At 37.8% G+C, this 18,090-nt stretch overlaps 1 protein-coding gene across 1 annotated transcript in view; it reads right to left on the bottom strand.

The window, feature by feature from the left end:
* Window positions 1-18,090, bottom strand: part of SULF1 (sulfatase 1) — a 130,980-nt gene that overhangs the window by 98,509 nt on the left and 14,381 nt on the right. The window contains exons 3-4 of the mRNA XM_009278418.2: window positions 11,167-11,236; window positions 8,821-8,918 (exon numbers count right to left, since the gene is read on the bottom strand). The gene's annotated coding sequence lies outside the window, so the exon portion shown is untranslated. The remainder of the gene's footprint in view (window positions 1-8,820; window positions 8,919-11,166; window positions 11,237-18,090) is intronic.

The following is an 18,090-nucleotide window of genomic DNA, read 5'->3' on the forward strand; positions in this document are numbered from 1 at the left end:
GCATGTGACGTCATGCTCAATATATAAACTGGGGGGAGTTGGTTGGGGGGTGGTGACCGCTGCCCGGGAACTGGCTGGGCATCAGTCAGCGGGTGGTGAGCAATTGCACTGTGCATCACTTATTTTGTATATTCTTTTATTATCATTATTATTATTATCCCTTCCTTTTCTGTCCTATTAAACTGTCTTTATCCCAACCCATGAATTTTCCTTTTTTTTTCCCTATTCTGTCCCCCATCCCACTGTGGGGGGGAGTGAGCAAACAGCTGTGTGATGTTTAGCTGCCTGCTGGGTTAAACCACAACAGGGACCCATCCCTTTGCCATCCATTATAAGGTGTTTCCATTTCTCTTTGCTCAGATCCCAGTCTAGGAGAAAAAAATCTACCACACAGATTGTAGGTGTCTGATAATACTTAACAAATTCTATTCCCAGAGCATCATAACATTAACTCCCTTTGTTGCCTTTTGCCTTAGAAAACAAAACTTTTTTCCAAGCCTTTTTTGCCACCAAAATGTACAGGAGAAGCCATATATAATCTGTGAATGTGTGGGAAATGTCAGGCTCCCATACCATCTGCTTAATGCATTTTCTGATTACCTGTTCAAGATGACTCACAACATTGTGTAAATCTTAATATTGTCACACAACTTGCTTATGTCACTCAACAACCTGGGAAGGAGCCAGGAACTTTACCTCTGCTCCTGAGTTTCAGCTATTTGATCAGTCTTCCTTCCTTAGGACCAATGCTTGCAAAGTTTCACAAAGACCACTGTTTTTTATAACTGCAGTTGTAAGGCTAGTTTGATCTACCATACCTAAATATTTTCAAGCAAAAAATGTGCTTAAAAAACCAATAAATATATAAATTATTCTTTCTGTTTCTTTGTATGATCTAGAAGAAATTTGCTACCTAGGTAAAGTCAACTTCAAAATTGTTTGCTATTTAGCTAAAGGGATAAAAATTCCTTTGGGAGGTCTGAACTAAATGAAGCTATAGATTTCAGAGCTGGAGGTTTAATAATTCCCTCTGCTGTATGCTCAAAGGCACAGAGCCCTCTTGGGCAGAGGCTACAGTTAGCCAAATTCACTGAATGAATGCTTAAAAGACCCTGATCCACTCAAACACAGAAACAACTTGTCATTACTTGCACTGTCAATACCTGAAAACATGTGACCTTTGCTGCTGGCAAAGTAACATCTTATAGCCCAGGGTACATTAAATGAGCTTAACGTAGAATCAGTTTGACACTAACATTAATCTAGGGCATGTGGGCTTAGGAGAATCACAAATCTTCCTTTATAGCTTGAAGCAGGTCAAACATCTCCCTTTATAGAAACAGCATTTGAGTTCACACAGCTAAAGAAAATACCCATTATTTAAAATAAACACCTCTAAGACACATACAAAATATTTTAATTAAGTAGCTGCATTCTATCCTGCTTACTTTTTCTCTCCAGTTTTAACAGCACATATTATTCTACTTCTCACTAAACTATGGTTTAGTTTGCTAGCACCAATAAAATTCTACATCACTGAAATGGCTGCATTTCAATGATGGGTGAAATGATTCCTGTTGTTTTCTTCATATAGTGAAGTAACAGTGCTACCTGAAAATCTATTTCTTTATTTATACTTATAGAAAAGACATAAGTCTGCAAAAATAAAAAGTCAGTGAAACATAAGAGCCAGAAGTCTCTTCTATTGTTATTTAGATAGAAGGCGCACACATTTCAAGTTTGTATTTTAAAACTCTGATCTATGGAAGTATTTTGTTCCTACTCAATGTACTGATCAAGAATGCACATAAACTGTTGTCCTGCACTGAAAATTCAGCTTGCAAAGTGATACCTTCTTATTCAGCAATATTTGTTTAGTGAATAACAAACTTCAGAATTAATCCAAAAGCAAAAAAAGAAAAGTTTAGTTGTTTTTTCACCTGTTATCTCTTTCTGTCCAATAATGTTAAAAAAAGTAAACAGGTTTTTATGTCACCTTGTGTATTAACTCAATCGTTAATTATGTTCTTGTCAGATACAGTGGGGCAAGTCTTCCAGAGGTAAATGGCTTGTTTAAATGTTATAATGGTGATGATCTAATGAGTAACTCTATATAGGGCATCTAAAGTTTGTAGCCAGCAAAACTTTGCGAAAGGAATATTTCTAATGTAGTCTATATACCTTTGGTACTAGTGATTTATAAGATTTAAGTTATGTTTGTAAAATTGCTTGCTAGACAGCAGAAGTTGTATAACTTTAATACATTCGCTGTAACCATCATGAATCACAGAAGACATAAGAACCTCATGATACTGGTCTTACGACAGAGCTGCACATTAATAAAAATCACCAAAAATTTTTCAGAAGTCTGAAAGCCTGAATAGACCAGCTGTACCTTTGAAATGTTCCTGGAATGAGACAGATTCACTCAACTCTCTCTTATCACCTTTTTTTTACAGCGAACACCTATAAGCATCCCTGTGCTGTCTATTCCAGTTAATATCCTTTGAGTTAATAGTTAGATTTTTGTTGCTGTTGTATTTCAGCATCATGCTTCACCTTCATCTCCATATCACCTCTCTTTATTTTTATCCCAGCCCGTGCCATGTGTGTGATACAATATTCAGTCTGGGATAAAAGTCTCTCAGCAGAGACCCAGCAGAAAATTTTGGTGCACCGGAGAATCAGATGATGCATTCAGAAGGTGGTACAGCAGCACTTGGTAGCAACTAGAAGGGAAATCATGTGAAAAAGATAAAAATCACCACCACCACCCAAAAATATTCTCAAAATACTTCTCTTCTTTCATAAGGTTAAAAATCCATCATGATCCAGCTGAGTACCTTGAGGTGTAAAGGACATCCACTATGTTTGTTCTGAGCATCACAGAATATAATCCTTCTAGAATATTAAGTGTAACCCAAGCATGAGGCCCTGCAAACACAGTTCACGACTTCCACAGCATCGTGGCCACTAGTTGGGATATTTACAAATTTATCTAAATCACAACCTAAATTCAAAGCCCAAGTTTCCATAGAAAAACTGTATTCTTTTGTTTTTTTTATGGTATTCTGGATGACTTCAATAGTTATGCATAGTTTTAAATATTCAGGAACACACAGTGTACATGATGGTCTAATTTGGTACTATTAAAACTATGAAAAGTTGTGGGGAAGGCCTCCTACCTAAAAGAAAAAGTTAATGTGTGTATAAGAATCTAAAAACGCTGGTGAAGAATGTTTTCATTTCAGTTACAATTACTGTGTCATCATATCTTTATTTGCTTTCAATTAGTTGCATGGTTGAACATCGTCACTCAGTCATGTCTCTGGCTATATATAAATATAGAATTAATGGCTATAAAGACCTGCTTTGTTAATCAGTGGTTATATTTTATTGCCTTAGCCATCTTAATTTACATCTCACAGGATTTCAAAATCCCATAGAAGTTCTGGACCTGATCACCGAGGGGTCTGAGAACGCCTTCAGTGGGAACTGGCGTGGCCTGCAGCTTCCAGGATCAGTTCCTAGAGATAAACATGCCCACTGTGCGATACACAGCTGCTGAGCCGTGAAGCCTGGGATTTCTCTATGGCATTTATGAGCATCCCGTTACTGCGTTATCCAAGCACTCCGTAATCTTAAATGTACCTATTTCCGCAGCGCTCCTGTGAGATGGTGAAGCAATGTTTTCCCTGTGGCACTGGCTGTAGCGCTGTCGTACAGGAAGTCTTGACTGGAGCAAGGAGGTGAGACTAAATTCCTCTAAATACCAGGTTAATCAACTAACTAGTGCACCGGCTTTCTCACTGCAGCGTAGCACCAAAGGAGCTGAGAAGGGGGTGATGACTTACTTAGACAATCTCTCATGTACGCCTCATCTCTCGTCTGTACACACTCCTATATATTAAGAACTGCAAAACTGGCTGGAAACCCATGCATTTTTCTTCCACATGAGGAATAAAGTGTAAAACATGGTTGAATTCTTCCCCAGAAGTAATAGCCTCACTTTCAACGTTTCTTTAGGTTAGAGCCTGCACTTCACTAGTACATAATCTGGTTGCTTGTCAAGACCAAAACCTACTAGGCCTTCATGTGACACAGGTAATAGGCCATTTTCTTCTTCCTTCTGGGAACAGATTGAGGAGGTGGTAGGGAAAATGATTACAACTTGAGGCAACAATGAGCAAAGAAATGTTGGTTTAGATCTGTAAACCTGCAAGGCAACAACAAATGCTGGGAAGTTTTCCCATTAGTGTTTCTTGGCCCCAAGTCAGTAAACTGCTTCATTGCTATGTCAATAGCACATATACATATATAAACATGTCCAAGTGCTTTTCTCACTGCAAGTAGATTTAAGAAGTTACAGATATGTCATTTTTTTCTAGATGACCAAAAAAGTCCTCTGTGAAGAAATGTTAATCTTATCCACATACTTCACTCAAAAAGCATTTACAGTTTTAATATTACTGTACCTTACCACTGATGTCACATTAGGCAGTTCTGTTTGTTGGTATGGTTTTGCTTTAGCTGTTTTCTTTTGTCATTCTGGTTTTAATACATAAAGCCAGAAAAGAGTTTTCTTTCTACTATTCTTTTTTTTCATTCCCTGACTATATCATTACAATCTTAATGATGCTATAGGTCTATTTCCTAACAAAGGCATTTTGCATTTTTGCAAGAAGAACAGTGAGATATTTCTGGATCAAATTACTGGCAGTAGAAGTGTGTGGCTGAAAAAAATCTCCATTTTTCTTAAACATCCATCTGAATGGAAATATTTGGAAGAGGTAGAGGAAACAATGGCACATACAATTCTTTTACAAAATCCACTTTAAAAACATTCCTTACATGAAATATTAGAAGTATTTTTATCAGACTATGCATGTCTTATTTTGATGCCCTTGCATAGCACCAATTCTCCACTAAGGCATGATAATATGACTGATACTGGATAGAAAGGAAGTGACTTGGCTCTTACAGGAAAAAAACACCACCTAAATGTGGGAAAAGGTTCATAAATACTTCCAGAGACTGGCATTTTGAAAGCTTGATCTTGAAATCTTAAGAGTACACTTATACAAAAGTTCCTGCCTTCAGTTTGGTGCAGGCTGGGAAGGAATTATTTTGCCCGTCTCTTTTTTTCTGAGCATACTCTCAGCATACTGCCCACCAAACTGCTGACTGCTTGTTCCTCATTAAGGCATGCAATGTGGAGAAACACGCCGGTAAGAAAACCAATGAAGCAACCTAATCAGCAGCTGAGAACCCCTTCCACTAAGTAGCAGGAGGAAACGAAGGAGAAAAACCTCAGACTTCCTCTTTGGAGCTCTACTGGTGTGGACTAATTTAATAGGGATGAGCAGCCACAAAGGCAAACAAGCGCCTGTTGCTTCACATAAGTGACATGTGGTAGGTTATGGATATACTAAAAGTGAATCCCAGAATCTTCACTTTCACAGCTTCTAAAGGGAAAACTCCAAGATCGCAGACTTTCTACTGTATTGACAGGCTGTAAAAAACTCCCTCTGGATCTTAATCAGTGGTGTATATAGAAAAACATAGAAAAGGTTTATGTGTGAGAGGGTGATGGAAAACCAAACGGAAAGGGCACTCGTTTACCACGTCAGATCAGAAATGTGCTGTGCGCAAGAAAGTCACAAAACAGAGAGGAAATGAGGGGGCAAAGTTGTGTCTCTTGGAATATCTCATTTTATCAGCTATATCTATTGTAGTTAAAAGCCATTTAACCTAATGCATTTAGGGGGAAAACCCCTTATCTTTCAGCTAATAATCCCCTTCTACGTAATCCTCTTTTCCAAACTGAGAAACTTGACAGCATGAGAGGAAAAAAGAGTTGAGAATGAATCGGTTTTGTTTCCAAAAGTGGAATATACTAATGAGGTAGATCTAAGGTCACTGATGGCAGAGATCACTTGGGAGGGATGCAGAAGCAAATAGTTTAGCACATGCTTCTTAGCAGATAATCTTTGTGTGGGTGCGTGTCAGAACGTGTATGTGTATGCAACACAGAGATGTACCTCTGTGTTAGAGGATTTTTCCCATGGGACTTCCCTATTTTTGGTAGGTATTTCCTTGTGACCTTTCAGCAGGAGAGAAAGAAAAAGCCTCTAGACAAGGAGATGAAAACGCTTGACAAGATCCTGGCTAGAGAAAGGCTGCCTGATTACAGATTCAGCATGACTTGGCTGCATCCTGTGTAGACCACTAATAACAATGAAATATCACAGCACAGAAAGAGGAACCCTACAAAAAGATCATAGTTCTGCTGTATGCCTTCTAGAAGGATGCTCAGCAATACCTTCTGCTGATAGACCAGTGACTGTGCCCTCATTATGCATACAGTAAAACGAAGGGTGATGTAATGAACTAAAAAAATGTTACTTGCGCTTGCTGTATGTCTCTGTTCCTCAGCTTCCCAGCCTCTCCTAACGATCTACTGCCTGTTGGATTTTCCGAGTTATTCTGTGAGACACATCTGACCATCTACCCAGGCTTCTTGCTTGGAGACACCACTGGTCAGCCCAGTACTCTTGACCTATAGATCCCTCACACAGATTCACACTCTTAAGCCCTGTAACCTGGGGTGAAATGCCGTAATGTAAGCCTCTCCGGTCCTTGTTTCAAGATCATGCTCATTTCAGATAAAGTGAAATGGGTTTTTCAAGCTCTTATACTTCCCAAAAATAAACTGGGATCCAAAAACCTGTTTGGAACTGGGACTGGGATGTGTGTGCGTGCAGTAATGAAACTACATTTCTAAAAAACCCGACCCCAAGGGTTGAGTTGTATTCAACTTAATTAACTGAAGTTGGCTTTTGGAATGTCAGCGAATAATGTGCCAGGAAAGTCTTTGCACTGAGAGTGTCATTAATAGATTATATACATAAGAGACATGATTTTTAAGCTTCAGGTCAAAAAGCCGCCTTTTCATTTTTCTTGGAACTTTCCAACTATTTTATCCATGGTGCAAGTGATAACATTTTATGTCATAATAAATATTCTGAAGGCATTCCTAATACTGACAAATATGAATTACATTTATGCATACTTCACAGTTATAGTTTCATTGTATGAGATACCATGACCCTAAATCTGTAGAGAAAAAGTATGTTTATAAATTTTTCTTGAGGAATCTCTCTACAACAGCAGATGATGTAGTCAATGAAGAGTGAACCTCTAAATTTTCAGGTTAGATAAACAACGTCCAAGCTTTTTTAAAAAGAATATTAACCTTGAGATCTGCAAAACTTGCTTGGAAATCTTCTGATATAAAGTCCTTCATAACATTATTTGTGCTTCCTGCCTTTGGCAGACTGGGAACATCACCAAAATGATCACTTGTCATTTCATTGAATAGAACTGGAAGGTACTGCAAATAATAATCCAATTCGTTCTCTTCAACAAAAGCAAGTTCACTCATCTAAATCATGTTATTTCCTAACTTCCACTTCTGTGGAAAACTAAGGCATGCATTTTCTTGGCCATACTCTAGTTAACCTCTTTAAGAGCAACCTAGGAAAAATATAGATAAACCTATAGATAAACCTAGGAAAAATTTAGATAAAGTTGGGAGAGAACATTAAGATAGAACTGGAGATAATGACTAGATTGATGGTATAAGACAGCCTGGATATCCTGATATGCTGTATGTAAGCAAACAATATGTGCTTTATATGGGACCAATATACAGCCACACATCTGGAGGGAAAATAAAGCAGATTGAATAATCTTATATTCATTCTAATTGTTACGAAACATTATCTGAAGATCTGGTAATTTCAATATTCTGTAATTAAAATAAACTATGAGCTAACATGTCAAATAGTAACTGGTTCCAAACAAAATTCCATACAAACACTCGCACATGAAATAAACTTGATGTATACCAGCTGTCTTTCATTGCTAGTAATGTCTTCATTTTAAATCCAAATTTACCTCTGCCACATATATACCTGCTATTAAATCACATGCATTTACAAATTGTTTAACCAGAAATATTTTATGTAAATGAGGTGACAGAATATAATATAGGTGAGGGAAAAAATAGAGCACAGAGCAGGAAGCTTGAAATGCTCTGAGATTCGTCATGTGGATTTATATTTTTATTTGTTAAAATGAGACGTATGATTTGATACTCAGCCTAGTGCCGTAATTCCCACATCACAAGGTCACCACACAACTTGCTGTGACCTCCTAATTCCACCTAAAAGTCAGCCAGGCCTTGAAAGCACATAACTAGCGCAGATCTTTTGGAATTGCTTTGGCAGAGTCGCATAAGACAGCTTGCATAGTGCTTTTCTTTACCATGTCCAGCTGCATACAGTGAGATTAGCTTCAAGTTTTCATAATCGTTATGTTCACATAAAAGAGGGAAAATTCCAAACCATTACTTTTTGCTTAATGTATATCTTTCCCTGCAGGAAAAGTGCACTTTTATCTTGACATAACTCAAGCCTATAAAATATTCCTTTTCCTGCGCTCAAGAAAGGCATACATTTTGTTCACAGGATATTATTCAACAACCACAAACCATACAATTTCTGGATATCTTAAAAAATAGAAAGTTAATAGTAGCAAACTTTGGATTGAGAAGCTATCTGTGTAATCATTTACTGGCTCACTAACATGTTAAGGGTCCTTGGGTTAGTCTTGAGCCTTTAAAGTTTGGCAGGATAGAACCTCCAGAGGATTTACTACAGCTTAATTATTGACCTGACATAATACTTAGGCTATGTAGCACATGCTGATGGCTTGTTTGGTTTAATTAATTACTGAATAAGCATTTTATTTTTGTACCTTTGAAGATTTCCTGCAGTTAATGTGCCTCGGTTAATTTTCATAGCATTGGACAGAAGTCTGTATGTCTTGCTCAGTGAATTTATTATAGGCAAACCCTGCGAAAAAGGGAAAACACATTAATACTTATAGCTGCTAGGAATCACACATTTTAGTTGTAACACACACTCTGTTCATACTGAATTTAGAATTTGTTTGCAAAACTAAACTTATGCATTCCTATTTACTTTGCGGAATCACCCTGCAGATCCAGGTATATCCATGTCTAATTACCTTGCTTACAAGTCAGCAAGCTTCCATAGTTAAAATAATTGAAACATTAGAGAGCATACATGAATTTTTAAAGATCCTGACTTCCTTGTGTTTTGTTCATTGAAGTACCTATCAATGTGTACCTGCTTTTTCAGTGTCTTAATACAGCTGAGAAAACTTATGGCAGATGTTCTTCTACATGAGTAAAAAAAAGAATAATTTCTACTATTGTAAAATAACTGTACAGAAATGATAAGCTATATTTTATTTAGCTGTCAGAATCAAATGAAAGTGCTTTTCTTTTGTATTCCCTGTGGGAAAGCTCTATCAAATTTAACAGAAATGTATACCTTCAAGTTAAGTGTAGTCTGATTGTTTGGCTAACAAAATTTTTACATCTCCAGCCTCAGATTCTAATGGATGGTTCAATTAGCTAGATGTCCATCACTAAGTTCTATAACTTGTCAGGATATTTTCTGAGAATATTTGTAATATTTTAATAGAATTTTCAGTTTTGGAGATACTCAGCTTTCATAATTTTTCATTCATTTATTTGTTCTTTTCTAAAATGAGGTAATATTAAAATCGTATAAATTAGCACAAATGAGTCCATTTTGTCTTTAGGCAACTGAAATGTAACTACCAGTATCTACTATATTAATCTAAATTCCTCCCTCTTCTTCTTCCTTTGACAAGAACCAATCAGTTTATATCTACTTTCACCTCTTCTGACCTGAACTACTATTAAGATGCAAGATCTCATAGGTGACTCCAGTCAGGAAAAAGTTTCACTGACAGAAAAAGAGCTGTTTCGTTTATTTTCATGAATACATGAAATATTTTGTTGACATGAGCTGTAGTTTCACATTCCTTTAGCCTCGACTAGTCACAAGCTTCTGACAGAAGAGACATCACTTTCCCCTCCCGTCCTGGCAGTGCTTCTCTCCAGTGAGTGCCAGCACGCACGCTCCTGGTGTTGAGGAGAGCCAGGTAAAAGAATTAATCTGACGAAGTATTAATCCTGCCAGCCAAAAGCATACTAGCAAACCAGCAAGCAGGTTAGTTTTCAGGGGTCACCTCTGTCATCTGGCTCCCTGTGTTGTCACGCTGCTGCCAGTGCTGTTACGAGAAAGGAGCAGAACTGGGGGCCACCACCCCAGCAGTCAGCACGTACATCATGAAACCCTCGCCTCGGACACGGGGGCACCAAAACCACCAGGCAGGGTTTTCCAGCATAAGCCAGACCGTCAGTCAAAAAGGCCTCTCTCTAGGCTTTAGTTTCCTCTGTTGTGAAGTCTCTTTCTCTGTCAGTCTGTCTGCTCCCCTTCTTTGGGATCTTTCTCCATCTGGTGCACCACCCTTCTGGAAGGGCCAGCCAAAGCCTGGCTGCCTAATGCTTACGCACTCTTGAACAGCTCTGGAGTTTGACTTTGATTTTGGAACAAGCATGCTTTACTGTTTCTTCCAGCTGTTTTATAAGGGCAGTGGCAAGGAAGTCTATCTGTTTTGAGGATAATGAACAGAGTTAGATTCTTCATTTGAGAAGTTCTGAAAGGTCAAACCCAACCTTATTAGGAAAACTCTGCTGACTTGCACAGACACCAGCAATGGGAACAATGAACACATATGGGGAGCATTATTTCATGCACAGCTGGGTACCTGGGACCAAAAAAAAAAAGAAATCCCAGGAAAAATTGGGGTGTTTATAGCTTCCAGGGAATGGAGTGGGAGGAAAAAAAAAGAAAGAATGAACCCTCCCTTCAACAAACCCAAAATGGAGATAGTGTAAATCAAGGAACCTGAAATACATACACCTCTTATATGCTGCTACAAAATGAAATGTAACCTTTGCTTCTCTAATGCAGAACAGGTCAATACAGTGGCATATACAGTGCCTGGCAGTGGACTCATTGTCTCAGTTAATCAGAAAGGATTGTGAATTTTAAATCACTGGCTTTTAGGCAGCCAAGACTGTGAAGGTCTGAATAAGTTTAAATAAAAAGCTGCCAGTATTTGGGAACTTAACAAATTACCTCATAGTTATTATTATGTTATAAATAAGTACTTGCAATATTACGGTCCTCTAAATCTTACCTTTTTCTTATGCAAGAAAGAAATATTGTCATTTTTTTCCCACTCTCCCTCAGTTCAGTCTTTTTTTTTGCTGTAATAAATAAACCAATAGAAAGTTACAACAATTTCTAAGCAATAAATTTAATAATATTTTTAAAGAAAAAAACCAACAAATCACTTGCATTTATCTGTAAATTATTTCTAGGAATATATCCCAGCACAATAAGAAAGACATTGCATAAAGTAATGTTTTTTTGAGCTGTCCCATAAGCCTTACTGGGACCATTGCCTCTCATTTCAGCAGCGAAGGGTTACAGCAAAGTACATTGCTACTGCAATTTTCTTCATTTATCAACAATTCTTTCTTCTTTAATTCTTTTCTTGAGAAGGTTATACTGATAGCATACAGTATCTACAGAGGGCAGTAGCTCTCTGTAGCTTCTGCAGGTGCAAAGCAGAAATCCAGCAAGTCTTATTTAGATTCCAGCCAGTAAGTTCAGTTAAGCCTGCTTCCTAATAAATCAAAAAACAAACCAATGTGCTGTTAGGTTTTCAAGTTGGTAGTGGCTGTGAAAACCAATAGGTCTTCTGGGATTTCACCTTGAAAATTTAAACCCAGAATCTAGATTGAACACTTTTAATGTACAACAAAAATACATAGGTATGAAATAATTGGAGACGTGAAAAATAATGTTATTATTGTATTACCTAATATGTGTTTTTGGCTCTCTTTCTTTGAGAGATTGGTCTCTCCAGCTTTTAATAATTTATTTTTTGTTGATCGGATTCCAATTTTTCAGTAATGCTGTAATAGCTAGGATAATCAGACTGAAGGGTTTCTTTGTGATTCTCACTAGCTACTATTGAGCCTTTTTGCTCACTGTTAATGTCACATAAAGTTATGGGCAACTAATGAAGACTTGCCTTTCTCTCTGGATACCCTCAGCATTCTTGGGCACATACATTGCTTGGGCCAAGAGGCTAGGAATTAAAAAAAGCACCCTCACAGTCAATCACACTCAACACAACTTATCTGTCCCAATGGTCACATAAGCCCTCCACATCATAGGAGCCAGCAATGCCCTGCGACCTTCTGAGCGCAGTAACTCCTAGGTGACCAGCACTAGGGATGGGTGAGTGCACCGGGCCCCTTCCCACAGGAGCTGGTTGAATGCACAGTAGTGTTACAACAATTTTTCACCCCGGCAAAATCTGTGATATAATGAAAGGTCAAGAAGTCACAACTGACATGTTTTTTCCACTTACTGTATTAACTAGACCAAGTCTTAAGCACATGATGCAATGAAAGATTAGCTATCAGCCACAGTATGAGGGGATGTGAAGAAGGGATAGGTATGCAAACACTAGAAGATGATTAATCAAATTATTCCCTCAATTTTGAAACATAAATGTTATTATTGTATTAGCACCTAATAGAACCAACTGTTTTTTTACAGTTACTTGTTGCAGTTACGTGGAGGGATGGGTTGTGATGCACAGGCCAGCTTTTTAGCCTCAGTCATGTGAGTGCAAATGCCACTGAAAGGGTAGCTGCACATAAGTACCAAAGGATGGATTTTGGCCCTTAACTTGCTATAAAAAAGAGTATTTTTTTCCTATTATTGTTGTTGTTATGGGAAACAAATTGGGCAAAGAACTTTTGGAAGGAAAGTGTTTTCTAATGGCCAAGAATGTAATAGCAAAGAAAATAAAGAAAACAAATTATCAAGATGAAAATAAACTAATGAAGAAAACAATGATTAGAACAGCAAACTAAACAGAGGGAAGATGCTTAAAAAACAATCCTCAAATCATCCCTGTTCACAATCAACAAGCTGACTGCATGTGTACAACAAAAGCTCTTTTTTTCTGTGTTTAAAATATCTCCTCCTTTCATTGTGAGACATCCATGGTTTTTTTACCTCTTCCTTCTTGCTCACCACTGCACTTAAGATGCTAGTTTCAAGTACAGGTGATAAGGCGAAATAAAGAATCACCTAATAGCACCAACTGAAGTGAAACATTGGCTTTAGGAACCTCTTTATCTACACATACGAAAGGGTAAAAACATCAGATGATGAAGCAGAGTGACGATGAAATAAGCCATTGGATGACATACAGAAGAATGAATCCAATAGCACTGGAATCAACAGGAATTTTTCCATTTACTCTAATGGGCATTGAACTAGTCCATTACAGAGCAGAAAAAGACACATGGAGATGGTAGCTACCATTGTCAAAGTTTCCAGACCCCTGTTTTCCACATTCATGAGCATATGAAAATACAATACTTTCCAGTAGGTGCACAAACGAGTTCATTATGACTTAACATTAGAGACGATGTTATGCTATAACTTTATTCTACGGAAAAAGGACTCATTATTTTCTTTAAATGCTGCTGTGTTTAAAGAAATTGCAGGAGCATTTTCATTTTTTTTCTTTCTTTCATTTTTCTTCTTCCAGTTTCTGTGCACCATTTACTATCTAAATTCTGAATACAGCCTTAGTTAGGAACCTTGCCACAACACATTTCCAACCTGTGGTACAGATGGAGACTTAACAGTGTCCCACGATGAGAAAGGCTTACAGCATGCAGCAATGCAAGATTAGTATTTACTGTTCCGCCTTTGAACAGCAGGCATTTAGATACTGCTGCATGGCATATTGTTTGGGAATTTTGGGGAGTGTAGGTGTACGTGTGACAGTGAGAGAAATCCTTCCTATATAACACAGATGATAACCAATAAAACATAGGAGGGTTTACTATGTGTAGGACTTTTTCCATACCTGGGACATATTGGTGACAAAGAGTTTTCCGAATCGTTCCGGAAGCAGTAATACATGACTGTTACCATGTCCTGGGGCTGCAATGATCTTATTTAAGCTCACAAAGGAAACACAGTCACAAAGCCTCCAAGGAAGACCCAAGGGACTGCAGGGAGGGTTGTGTGTGATTCACTCCATCTCTGAGTCAGTCCTGAATTTACGTACTCAGTTTCATGCCAGAAGGGAGGTCTTTCAGAAAACAGGAAGATACTAAACCCACATCTTTCTACAAACTCAGCCAGAGACATGTTCATTACTTCCTCAGACCAGCGCTGTGTAAAGAATGTCCTTATGCAGCAGCTTCGCATTTCACCCAGAAACAACTTTATTCCCGCAGAGAACTCAGTGATTTCTGTGTGCATAAAGTGCTTTTGCATTTCCAGGGTTTACTTGTTACACAAGTAACAAGTCCAAAATGATTGCAGTTGTAACTCGCTGAAAACAGAATGAACTGGAAAACATTTTGGTGGCTGACTTCACAAATGCCAATAAACGGACAAGAGAATCCAATTCCAGTTATTAAATACTTTTTTGCTGGACCATCTATAGGAATGACTGCTGAGCAGCCTGAGCAACCACAATTTATGTAAGTGTTTGATTCTCCTCTGGCCTTGTATTTCTCATTGCCTTCAGTAGGCACTGTAAGAAGTATTTCTGAATAAGGATATATCCTAATATTTCTCAGAACTGCAGCTCCATTATTGACAGATAAGGGAGCTCCAGCATACACAGAGCTCTCCCACTGCCTGGCACTGTTATCATGCCATCTAGCCTTGCACATAACAGATTTAAACAGAGTAGTAAAAAGGCACCAAATGCCAGCAACTTATGAACATTACTGATTTCACCACTTATGCAGCAGTATCGTCATAACAACGGAAACATCTATTGTTTAAAAAAAAACAATGGGTCAGCCTATGCAGATCAATACAACATCCATTTCTAGTTGAAAAACAGTGACAGTTAAAACTGATCTCACATGCTTCTAGATATTCATAACTCAGTGGGATTATCTCAGTAGACTGATTTCTAAAGGGCTTCTATCACTTACTGCAAAAGATTCATAGAGATGGGTGATATTCCCATTATCATTATTCCAGTGGAATTCATCATTGAGGAAAGTGGAAGCAAATATGACTGATCTTAGAAACAGCAAAAAGGTGGCAGAATCTTCTTGAAATAGATTGAACCTGACAGGCACTTATTCCTCAAAAACTACTTTTATACAAACTTATAACTCTTCAGGGTGTAAGGTATTCCTGTGTTTCTGTTATGCAATTGTGGGAGAAGAAAACAAATAATTTGCATTTAAAAGGATATCTATCTCAGTTTCGGTATTTGGGAGACTCTAGCAGCCCCAAAAAAGACTTAAAATGTTAGCTGATACTCAAAATACATGAAGGGGGAGGTGGAGCAGAAAATTTCTTAGATGTGACTTGATGAGGATTAATGAGCCCCCAATTATGTGTGTGCTTTCTTAGTTGATAAAATATCAGCATCTCCCTTTGCCTTACTGTTCTGGCAGATTTGTTTTTTCAGCAGCCAAATACAGCCTTTTGTTTAGCGAGAAACACAAACTACAGACAAGGTTGCTTCAGACAGAAAAATAACTCAGGGGTTTAATAAAGCAGGCTTTTCCTATATTTCAGCACTTAAAATAACAAAGTCACTGTGACTTGAAACCTGACTACTCCTTATCGCTTTCTGAACATAAAGAACAATGTCACTACGATCAATGAATCAAAAGGCAAGATGACCTTAATTTAAATATTTAAGGAGCAATTTAGGAAAGTGAAACGTGAAGGCAAGGAAGAAGGCAAGGAAGAGTACTTGCTGGAAACTTTGCCTCTCTGATTTTGAGAACGCACAAGTTTACTTGATAAAGAAATGAAAATAATTGTAAGTAATAAATCTTTTGTGTTATCTTGTTAATGTCATTGCTTTTTTTTTTTTTTTTTTAGAAATGTGGTAGCATTCCATAGACACAACTGAGCTCTGCCTTCTGTTAAAGGTTGCAGCACCGCTGAAGTTTGAACTCATTTAAGCAGTTCTGTTGTGCTTTCAATTCCCCCTACCTTCGTTTTTTCTTCCAGTGGATTGAAATGTGACCAAATAGCAGCATGACTGGGAATGGAAAAGATAATTCTCACACGACATTCTTCTCAGTGCTTTGGGGAAAACACACACACACAAACGCATTTGCTCATGTCTGATTCAGGATGTGAAAAAAAAAATAAATAAGGCAAATCTACAAGAATTTTTTCTGAAATTGGAAACACACTTAAAAACTCTCCTATGTGTTTGTTTTGTTTAGACTAATTAAGACTTCTGCTTTATGTTACCACAAGAGACACTAAACATTTGCAATATATTTACTGAGGTTAAAGGAATTATGGGATGGATTTGTATCTGTTACACCATTATCCTTAAGCAACACTGTTTTAGTAATCAGTTGGAATATATTTTTATCAGTCAAAAAAGTGACTTGTCAGTCTAACCGGAGACATTTTGCATCCTCAATATATTCTATAATACAGAATGCTAGTAAATCTTGTTTCTCAGGAAAAACTCCTCTTTTGTTGAAGTATTATATTACCATATTTGCATAGCTGGATTAAAGATGGAGGCAAAAGTACTTGTGGATTGGTTGGGATCTATAGTTTGCACTGCTTTTCTCATATCTGTGTAATTTGTTGTGGTTGTCCTTATCGTGAACTGAAATAATGGGCAATTCCTGAAGTAAAATATGTCCAAAAGAGTGAAAACTAAGTTAAATATTCTAACACTAGGGATAGAGGGATTTACTTCTGTTGTTGTGCCTCCCATGCACACACACAGAACAAACATTCACTTCCGTTATTAAAACATGATGGTGGAACTAGTTCTTACTAACACAATTTTTTTCCATGTCCTACTCACAAAATCTAAATTAGATTAGAGTCAAGCTTCAGCTACATTAAGTCTCCTCTTCCAAGGAGATTTTTTTTAAACATATATCTTTTGAGTTTCTCCAGCAATATGAAGGACTGAAAGCTCTTAGTTATAAAAGCTATTTTAGATCTTAAAAAACTTGGGTCTACTTTCTTTCATTCAGCTTTGTTATTGTACATTGTTAACTTTTCCTGAAGCATAAAAGATGGAAAATTGGTATCAGCAGTCTTCCCTTAAAATCACGGTATACAGGATAGCACAATATCAAGACAGAGTAAAACTCAAGGCCCTGATGCATGAAATTCATACTCTGTTAAATTAAGAAGTTAGTTCTTCCAGCTGTTCCATTTTCTATACCCCCGTCTCTGAACAAGGTAACTGACCCTTTAACAGATACAGCAGAATGGGAGGTCTGTTCCGCTGGGAGAGCTCCCCAGTGCTTCTTGTTTATAGCCCGGCATATTACCTACCATTTAAAAATGGCTACTTCAATTTACATCAAGATGCAGAGCTATGGATTGGAGTAGTTGAGGAGGTGTTATGGAGCACATTCAGCTTTATTTGCAATGGGACCCCTAATCTCCAGGAGATTAACAGAGCAACAGGTGGGAGGAGTCATTCTGAAATCACTCCGAGGCACCAGAGATCACAGATCAGTGCAGAATAAAGGTTGTGTTGAGGCTCCAAGCTGCAAGTGAGGAGTCTAAGATGGCATTTCAGATCCATCACCCTGCTGAGCAAAGAGTAGACCTAACTAGCTAGCAAGAAAGAAACCTCTGCCTTCTCAGGGTTTGGGCATCTAAATTATCCTGCTCAGGAATAGACAACTCATTCTCTTGAGGAGGTTCTAGGAGGTGCTCAACCATTATATGGTCAAAGCTCTTGTGGTTGAAAGAGCACTGACAAAGAAATTAGAGACATCCTCCAGATGAAGGTGGTCACACACACGTCTGTTCTATGGGAATACCTTTACCACACAGCTGCGAAGCTGGTGTGGGTCCAATGTTACATTTATTTGAGGAATGCTGAGCCAGTTTCAATGCCTCTATACAAGCGGGTTTGCACTGATGTAAAAAGTCAATAAATGTCATTGTAGACAAGCCCTTACTTTCAGAGATGTTTACAGGTTTGTGGTGATGACTGTTATCACATATTGGTTACCTATGAGAAGCTACAAGGTGATGGATG

Source organism: Aptenodytes forsteri, unplaced genomic scaffold, assembly GCF_000699145.1.
Source record: "Aptenodytes forsteri isolate BGI_AS27 unplaced genomic scaffold, ASM69914v1 Scaffold18, whole genome shotgun sequence".
Lineage (NCBI taxonomy): Eukaryota > Metazoa > Chordata > Aves > Sphenisciformes > Spheniscidae > Aptenodytes > Aptenodytes forsteri.